General features: G+C 40.3%; 1 long non-coding RNA gene across 3 annotated transcripts; it reads right to left on the bottom strand.

The window, feature by feature from the left end:
* Positions 1 to 4,941: 4,941 nt before the first annotated feature.
* LOC145086228 (uncharacterized) lies at positions 4,942 to 6,279 on the bottom strand. Of its 3 annotated transcripts, none has more exons than XR_013700348.1 (4): positions 5,962 to 6,279; positions 5,607 to 5,869; positions 5,372 to 5,504; positions 4,942 to 5,284 (listed from the first exon to the last, which is right to left on the bottom strand). It is a non-coding gene; the product is annotated as an uncharacterized LOC145086228 (long non-coding RNA). The 3 variants fall into 3 exon arrangements; XR_013700349.1 differs by having other exon boundaries at positions 5,607 to 5,851; positions 5,935 to 6,278; XR_013700347.1 differs by having other exon boundaries at positions 5,607 to 5,851; positions 5,962 to 6,276.
* Positions 6,280 to 8,994: the final 2,715 nt, after the last annotated feature.

Here is an 8,994-nt window from a genome sequence, read left to right as displayed (position 1 = left end):
TCACCTCGAGGACAGTATTCTTTCGTCAGCATGTCCTTCAATTTTTCCCAGCTGATGGAGTACGCCACCACCAAATTCAGATAGTTAACATGGCTGTTCCACCATGTTAGTGCTCTGTCAGAGAAGGTACAAGCTGCAAACTTGACCTTGTTGCCCTCCTAGCAAGCACATATTTCAAAGACGGACTCCATCTTTTCATACCATTGTCTCAACACCATAACACCCCCAGTTCCATTGAAGTTGCGGGGTTTGGCGTTCGTGAAGTCCTTGTAGGTGCATTCCCGAGGGTGTCCATGGCTTTCGCCGTGGTTCGAGGGTGGTGCACCTGTTCCTGATCCACTAGGGGCAGGAGCGTTAATTGCTGACACAGCAGCTACAACTGCTGCTGTGAAAGCTGCCTGGAACATGTTGGCATCGAAAGGATTAGGTGGTTGAAGAGGTTCAGGTGGTGGTGGAGGTGGTGGTATCGGTGCTTCGTTGTTTGGGTTACGTCTTGTACTTCTGCGTGGCGGCATCTTTAACTATACGATTAAAAGATGACGACATGGATAAGAATAAATGAACAATGAATGTGTCTCATGGACTAACTCCCCATAGTCCAACAACAGAATGAATAGAATGACTAAATGAAGAAGATAGCATTTGGATAGTAATTTTCATAAGATTAGATATCTGTCAATAATACTGGAATTACAGATGTAACAAGTTCGGGAAAAATGGCCTAGAAGTAGGCCTTACATCAACCAAGATGGAAAATTTTGCCAGAATTAAGATTAGATCAATACCTAGCAGATCTAAGATTTATAAAGATAGGAAATTAGACCAGAGTTTTACATAAACTAGGTTGTATCCAAAAGATGAGTCGACGAGATTCTATTGGCGACGAGAACTGCTAGCATGAGTTCTTGATCCCGACAGTAGACATTCCATGTCCCTCATATGCCTGTCAGCTCTCACTTGCTGAGCTCGAAGTTCCCTAACTTCAGCTTGAGTTTCGGCAAGTTCCCTCTGCAGATTTGCATTGCGGACCTGAGTCCTTTCATGAGCAGACTCTAGTTGGCGAATGTGGACAGTGTTAACACCAGAGTTGGCTTCAATTTCCACGACCCAGTCAATAGTTGCCTGACCCAGTATCGTGTTTCTGGAAATTCTACGAACCATGATGGGTAGGACCCTGTCAGCAGAACCTCCTTCAGTGAGGTTGTAGAAACTTCGGTATCCATTGTAGGGAATGGGGTTACCTTGTTCCTGGCTCCATCTAGCCAAGTTAGTGGCCCACAGAGGCGTGGGTCCTTGAAACGCGGGACGGGGGTTCAGGTTTGGGTTTTGAGCAGCTGGGGGTAGGTTGTTGACTTCAGGCTCTAAGTCAGAACTATCGGAAAAACCCTCAGCATGGTGATCATCTTCTGGTTCTGCCTCTAGCCAACCAGCATTGCCCTGGTTCGGGAAGTACAGATCGTCGTGGTGAAATCCAGCCATTTTAATCTACGCGAGAAAAGGGATATAAGAAATAGCTAAAATAGACGAACTAACTAAGATAATTACAGTAAGACCAAATACCCCTATGGTATTTCTTTATGGTTGTGTTGGTAAGTTTTTAGACTTGTTGCCATATCACAACCATTCTTGGGCATATGCTAATCACTCCTCGGACTAGCATAGTTGATCAGGCTATCCATTCCCAAGACTGACCATATATCCCCAGGCTTACTTGTGATATTCAACAATCGTAATACTTTTGTTCTTGTCGTTGTGACACTGATTTTAGTATGAAAACAGGCACGTATACTTACTTAAATATTTTATTATTTAAAGGTATAACTCTTAGACAGAGTGTTCTAATCCCAATGTATTTATAGTTTGTATATCTTTTATGGGTTGATATACTATATTCACTATAAACAATGCTCTGGTACTAATCTGTCACACCCCAAAACCACGAACGGCGGAAACGTTCAGGGGTGGAGGACGTCATGTACAGTATCACAACAATGTAATATAATAAACAAGCAACAACATCATCCATTGCATTATAAGTAGAGTTTTAATACATGTGTTTTCTTTCATTGTAGTAAGACACCAAAAAAATACAATCAAAATAAAAGTCGAGACTTGTCTGCTTCGTCTTCTCAAAACTTGGCCATCATACCTGTCTACTGTTGACCTGAGAATACAAGTTATTTTAAAAGAGAGTATCAACTTTAAAGCTGGTGAATTCATAAGTAATTAAGTAGTCTTCTACCAAGACCCGAATGTTTTGTAAGTAATATGATAGCTTTTCCTTTCTATTGACTAGTACTAGAGTACTTAGTCTAACTCCTCGTTTATGTGAAAGTATCACAAAATAAAGTAAACAGGAAAAATATAAACATGTAAGTGTTATTATCTTGGGTTACCAGGATAAACACGACATCGCCGAAGCGAAAGATAGACCCTATGAACATCCGAAGAGTGTCCCCTCATCCTCTGTAGCGGCAGCATGGTGGAGGGAGGGTTAGTCCCGGTATCGATCTCCTAATACAGATCGTTAACCTAATGATCCTCCGAAGATTCGCATCTCATCCACTGTTGCAACAGTTGGACAGAGGGATGGTTAGTCCCGTCACTGACTACTAAATAAGTAACAACCTTAGACATCCGTAGACATACATTGACCACTGGTGCTAATCAGTGGGGTTCGGAATGGTGAGTCCCGCCGAGATATCCCATTGAACCGGGATAGGAAAGATAATTTACACAGTAAGTACTAATAAATCATCCTCGTAGTTCTAAGTACAAGTATCCAGGTAAGTAAATACAGGATAAAGCACCTATGTAAAAGTGTTCATGTATGGTATTCATGTAAGTGTGTTCATGTAACAGGTAAGTATATGTAAACATATTCATGTATCATGTAATCCTAAGTACGTGTACTCATGTATCATGTAAGGTATTGGTATAGACTCATGAACGAACTGACTCTTGTGTGATTCCTTGTAGTAGTAATAACGTTTGATATCTTCTAACTATCCCTATGATAGTTAACTGAAAGGTAATTGGTTGTTTACGTAGGTTTATGCACTCTTGCTACCCAAGAGTATTGGAAACTAAATGAAGGGTGAAAACTATAATCTCTAACATATAAATGAACATATGTGCATAAGTATAGTTTGATTCAAGAAGGTAAAATAATGGTTTTGCAAGATATCTAGGAGTTTTGAACAATAATTAAGAATGACTTGATGTCATTTTAATAAACATTTCAAAACTAATACTTTTGTTATCAAGGTATTTTAAGATACAAAACCACTTCATGTGTCACCTTTTGAAATATGTGAAATCTACTGAGTGAAAACACAGTTATAAAATACATAAGATTGATTTAATAACATACTGTTTTCTACTTGTATCCCCTCATTAAAACGTTTAAAATCATTTAAAACATTGATTAAGGGGTATGAACTCACCTGTAGTTGGTAGTTTAGATGAACAGGACGGTGTAGGATTGTTAGGTGTCAAGTGAGCACTTGTACACACACTACGATCCTAATGAACATATAATCATACATATATGCACTCAATTAGTCTCAAATTACTAATTGATAATGTTAAGACATCCTAGACATAATAAACACTTTATATAAGTGTTTTAAGCCCTAAGGATTGCATCTAAGCTAATGTGGGACAAGGCACTTGTGTTTAGGGTTCCAAAGTACCCCATATATGAGTTTACTCTCCATATACCATCACACATGGAGTTTACGGTTGTAAACTCTTGAGTTTACGGCCGTAAACTCCCAACCATGGGGGTATTGTGTGTTTTGAAGTTCCAAATGATTCCTAGAATTATTCCAACTTGGTGGTTAAATTCTTGGAAGGGTTTAAGGCATAGAAACACTCCATTTAGGAGTTTATGGCCCTAAAGCAATTTCCCTTAGAGTTTGCGGCCGTAAACTCTTATGTATGGGTGTTTTGACGCTTTCAAGTCTCTTGCACATGTGGTATAGGTTCTAGACTTTTATTCCAAGCATATGAAGGCCTTAGGCACACTTTGGTGCCTTTGTTTGATGTTAACGGCCCAAGAACCTTATTAGGGCCGTGAACTCATTTGAAGGGGTGTTTTTGATGTGTTTTAATCCTTCATTTAAGTGGGAACAATTTCCATGTAAATGTCTAGGGCTTTAGGTGCCTTGAAAGCACCCTTTGATCCATTTTATTGGAGTTCACGGTCCAAGATCCTCTTGGGCCGTGAACTCCCAAGTGTTTGTGTTTCTTGGTTGTTTTCTTGTCCCTAATACGCATACAAATGAGTCCAAGGCAGTAGCATACCACAAGGGTCGGTCTAGGCTTTGTTTCGGGAGTTTACCGCCCAAGAACACCTTGGGGAGTAAACTCCTAAATCTAGTGATTTAGCCTTCTAAATCATGTTATAAACAAATATTAAGTTTTCTAACACTACTAGAAAGAGGTACTCACGATTTGGGATAAAAACCCAAAGATCCATGAGAGAGAAAATGGCTTTTCTCTAACTGGAAATGCGAATAATGAATGAATTTGGTTCAGAATTCTATTTATAGTCCTGAGATATTTTTGGCAGAAAATATTTTTATTCCTGAAATGATCTCTAATATAATAGTGTTGGAATAACAGTGTTGCATAAAACCCTAGTGCACCCACTCTCCTGATACTTCCTGAAGTGTAAACATTGAATTACTCAAACTTACACGTAAAAGTCTGAAAATTAACTGTGACCGCTATAACTTCTATTGAAGTGATATAGTTTGTACAGAATAGAAATTTCGGGTTGTCACAATTAACTTCTTTCAACATATAAAAATAAAAAAAAAATGTATCACTAGAATTATAAAATAATAGAGTAAGGAAAAAAGAAACAAATACACAATTACTTGTATAAGGCCTGATTTCTTCCACATTCTTGTGCATTAACTCTTCATTCCACCATTAAAACATAATAAGCTTTATAAAAGTTGATTTTTTTTCCTTTCGTCTACCCGACAATCTTTTCTACACTTCGGTTTTCATGGAGTTGCTCGTGAAAATCCAATCAACAATTACATCAATAACAATTTTAGTACAGTAGCACTGTAATGTAACAAAATAATATTGAAGCTATAATTTAAAGAAAATAATACAAATTAGCGAGCAAGACAATGAATCCTGCTTTTAACAAGGATGAGTTTGAATTTAGAATCTTTATCCTTCATGTTCCTCTCTAAGTGCTTTTTAATTGCAACTGCCTTCTTCATCAGGCGGTATAAATTCTCTAAGATTCCTGGAGAAAGCCCTGTAAAATTAATAAACAAAACAGATTAATACAAATGAAAGAATAACATTAAGATAGCAATAAGATTATGAGAATGATGATGCTTACCATATGCTTTGAGAATCCTGAGAATCTTGCTCCCCATTACGCTATTCACCTTAGCAATACCATGGGAATCACGAAGAATAACACCAATATGGGATAGGGTGAGACCTGTTTTTGCAAACTTACAGATGTTTTCCTGGATATGAAAGAGTATTAAGAGAACGCACAAACAATTTCAGTTAAAAGAGAAAAGAAACTGAAAAAAAAAACTATGAATTGAAGATAACAGATAACGTACCTGTCGATAGTCACAGACGAATCAATTCATGGTCAAATCATCTTCAATGGAGTGTGTTATGTTGGATAAGATAACGAAAAATCGGGAATCGATTAGATATATTAAAATTAAAGCACCATCGCTGCCCTGGAACTCCTCAATGAACAGTATGAGTTGATTGAAACGTATATGGATCCCATCATCGGAGTATTTTGCAAACGATTCCTTTACATCAGGCGATGGATCATCCATTCTATCCCCATGAACTGTCAAAATCGATGAAACTAAGAGAATGTGCTTATAGATTCTAGTATTCTATACACTGAGAGAAGAGAGATGAGACTCAAACCTACAAGTTCGAGACATTAGGACTTACAGTGGTCTTCCTGTCTTCCTGCGACTTCTGATTTGGTGGTAGCGCTGCGATGGTAGGGTTATGGTGGTCGATGGGTTAGGATCATTTGTCTTTGTGGTCATTATCCTCCGTTAAATTGATGAGGAAACAAGGCGAGGAAGCACTCACCGATTGATGAACAACAACCATAAAAACTGAATCAACTGTTGATCTACATCTGAAAAGATGAAGACGTATGTATGTGTGTGGTGAGAGAGAGTGAGTGTGTGAGATCTGATAGGGAATGGTGATCAGGAGACGTGTTTAAGGAGTAAAATTCTATAACCCTAAATTGCCGCTAGTGCAATTTAATTTTGATGCCCCCGTTTCTTGGTTTTTCAATTTATTTACAACAATGTTATCTTTAATCACAACCTTTAGTTTTTTTGATCTAACGCTCCATCTTTAGTTCTCGGATTCTCAGGAAACTATGAGTTCTCAAATGATCCTTCCTCTCTCTCTCTCTCTCTCTCTCTCTCTCTCTCTCTCTCTCTCTCTCTCTCTCTCTCTCTCTCTCTATATATATATATATATATATATATATATATATATATATATATATATATATATATATATATATGATGTTGGTATAAATTGATTACACCAATGTTATCACAAGATCATGATTTTACTTAAAATCTGTTTATATTGAACAACGTTTTTTTTTCGTAAGATTTGAACAAATTCAAAGGTCCTACCTTAAGAAAGTAGTTTTGATTTTTTTGTATGAGTCTTAATTATATACATGTATTAACACCCAACATCCTTATGAACAGTAAACTTTATCAATTTCAGATTTTAATCCCATTAATATGTACAAATTGACTCCTCCGTCCTTCTAAAATTCCAACTACCTTCTTGCCAAATCCAATATTCCCATCGCCATCGTTTTCTGTATGTTCTCCAAATCCTGGCACTTTTTCTTCTTTGTTTCCAATTCTCTGCAACTCTTCAGACTAAAAAAGGTATGCCAATTGCAATCTCTTTCTCTGTCCCAAATCCTGGATATCCTCCTCGTGGACACTCATCTGATTATATCCAAACCTTAAATCGATCTTGAAAAACCAAGACGCCCCCTGAAGTTGATCGAACAAATTGTGGATCTTCGGAAGTGGATAACGGTTCTTGACAGTCAGCTTGTTCAACTCCCGGTAATCAATGCACATCCGATGTGAACCATCATTTTTATTGACAAAAAGATCGGCGCTCCGAACGGCGAGCTACTCGGCCTGATAAATCCCTTCCCTAAAAGCTCTTGGAGCTGTGAGCATAACTCCTGCATCTTTGGTGGTGCAAGGCGATAAGGTTCCTTGGCGATGGGCACCGCTCTGAGAACCAAATCAATCTAGAACTCCACTTGCCTCTCGGGAGGCACACCCGGTAACTCCTAGGGAAAAACATCCAGAAACTCACTCACTATCGGAACCTCGGTGATAAAACTTGGTTTCTCAGTAGCAACCCGCGTATTCTCCAGATACGCTAAAAATCCCATACAACCCTGCTGTAAACTCTGCCTCACCCTGGTAGCAAAGAGAAGGCTGACCCAGATCTGGTACCCTCGCCATACACTGTAAGCACTCCCCCACTAGGGTCTCGTATAGTCACCAACTGACGCTCGCAGTCGATCACTTCTTCAAAACGGCTCAACTAATCCATGCCCACGATGACACAAACATCACCCATCACAATCAATACCAGATAAATCGGAAACTCGACACCAAAGTTGTCCAGCACACATCCTCGAAATACATCGGTGGCAAAAACCACATGCTCGCCAGCTATAGAAACCCTCAGATGTCGACTTAATGCCTCACGTCGAATACTGATGTGACGACTAAAAGCTAAAGACACAAAGGATCGACTCACATCCGAGTCAAATAACACCAAAGCAGGTACAAAACTCACAAGAAATGTACCTAAATACATCACAGAATAAGCACAATAAATCTCAAAATAACTAAATAAGGAAATATGTACCAGCCACGACATCAAGTGTTGCGCGGACCTCCTCCGTTGTCAGCTGAAAAGCTCTCCCACGAGCCCTTGGAACCTCGGCCTTCACCGGCCGAACATTAGTAGCACGCAAAGTAGCAGGAGTGGAACTCTGGGCTGATCCCCGAATGAGCTGAGGGCACTCGGCCTCATGACTCTTGCCGCACTTGCCACAAGTGCGGCCCTTCTGGCCTCTTGATCTCGAATCAGTGGGCTTAGCCCGCTTCGCTGCCGGCTGCGACTGCGCCGGCCTCCGGTCTCTCTCTTGAGACACTGCCTCCTCCCTGGCTTGAGTCTCCAGCTCGATCTCCCTCCTCCTAGCATATGCCTGATGCTCGGCAATGTCCGATAAGACGAGTTCACCACGAACTCTCGAATATCCCTTCTCAGAATGCTCAAATACCGGCTCATGCATGCCTGCTCAGTAAGCACGTGATCAGGGCAGAACAACGCCCTCTCGTGAAACACCCGCGTAATCTCGATCACCGACTCTGTCTTCTGCTTGAGATATAGAAACTCCTGGTCCAACCGTTTCCACTCCACCAAGGGAACATACTCATCTCGGAACATCGATGTAAACCTCTCCCAAGTCATTGCAGTGTGCTCTGCAGGAGTAAAATTGGCTGTCACAAACTTCTGCCAGCCCTTCGCTCCCAAGCGAAGCTGGTTCAGTGAGAACCGTACCCCCAAATGCTCTTGGCAAGAACAGGTATAGAAACACCCCTCGATATCATAGATCCACCTCATCGCAACAATCGCATCCTGAGTCCCATCAAACTCTGGTGGCTTCGTGTTGTTGAATTCCCGACACAGCAACGAGTCACCACCCTGTGGCCTGGCAGCAGCGACAGCTGTGGTGGATGCAGCAGCAGCCGACTCAGAAACTGCAGCATATCACTCATCAAAAGTCTCGATCAAAGTGTTCTTAATAGACCCATACATCTCCAGAATAGCCTCTCGTATGGTTGCGGCCACCTCATCATGAATCATCCTGCGAATCTCATCATTGTTAACTCCACTGCT

The sequence above is a fragment of the Lactuca serriola genome, chromosome 2 (assembly GCF_051521515.1).
Source record: "Lactuca serriola cultivar US96UC23 chromosome 2, Lser_US96UC23_V15, whole genome shotgun sequence".
NCBI classification, from domain to species: Eukaryota; Viridiplantae; Streptophyta; class Magnoliopsida; order Asterales; family Asteraceae; genus Lactuca; species Lactuca serriola.
Note: the sequence above shows the minus strand (reverse complement) of the source record. Positions and strands in the feature narration are given on the sequence as shown.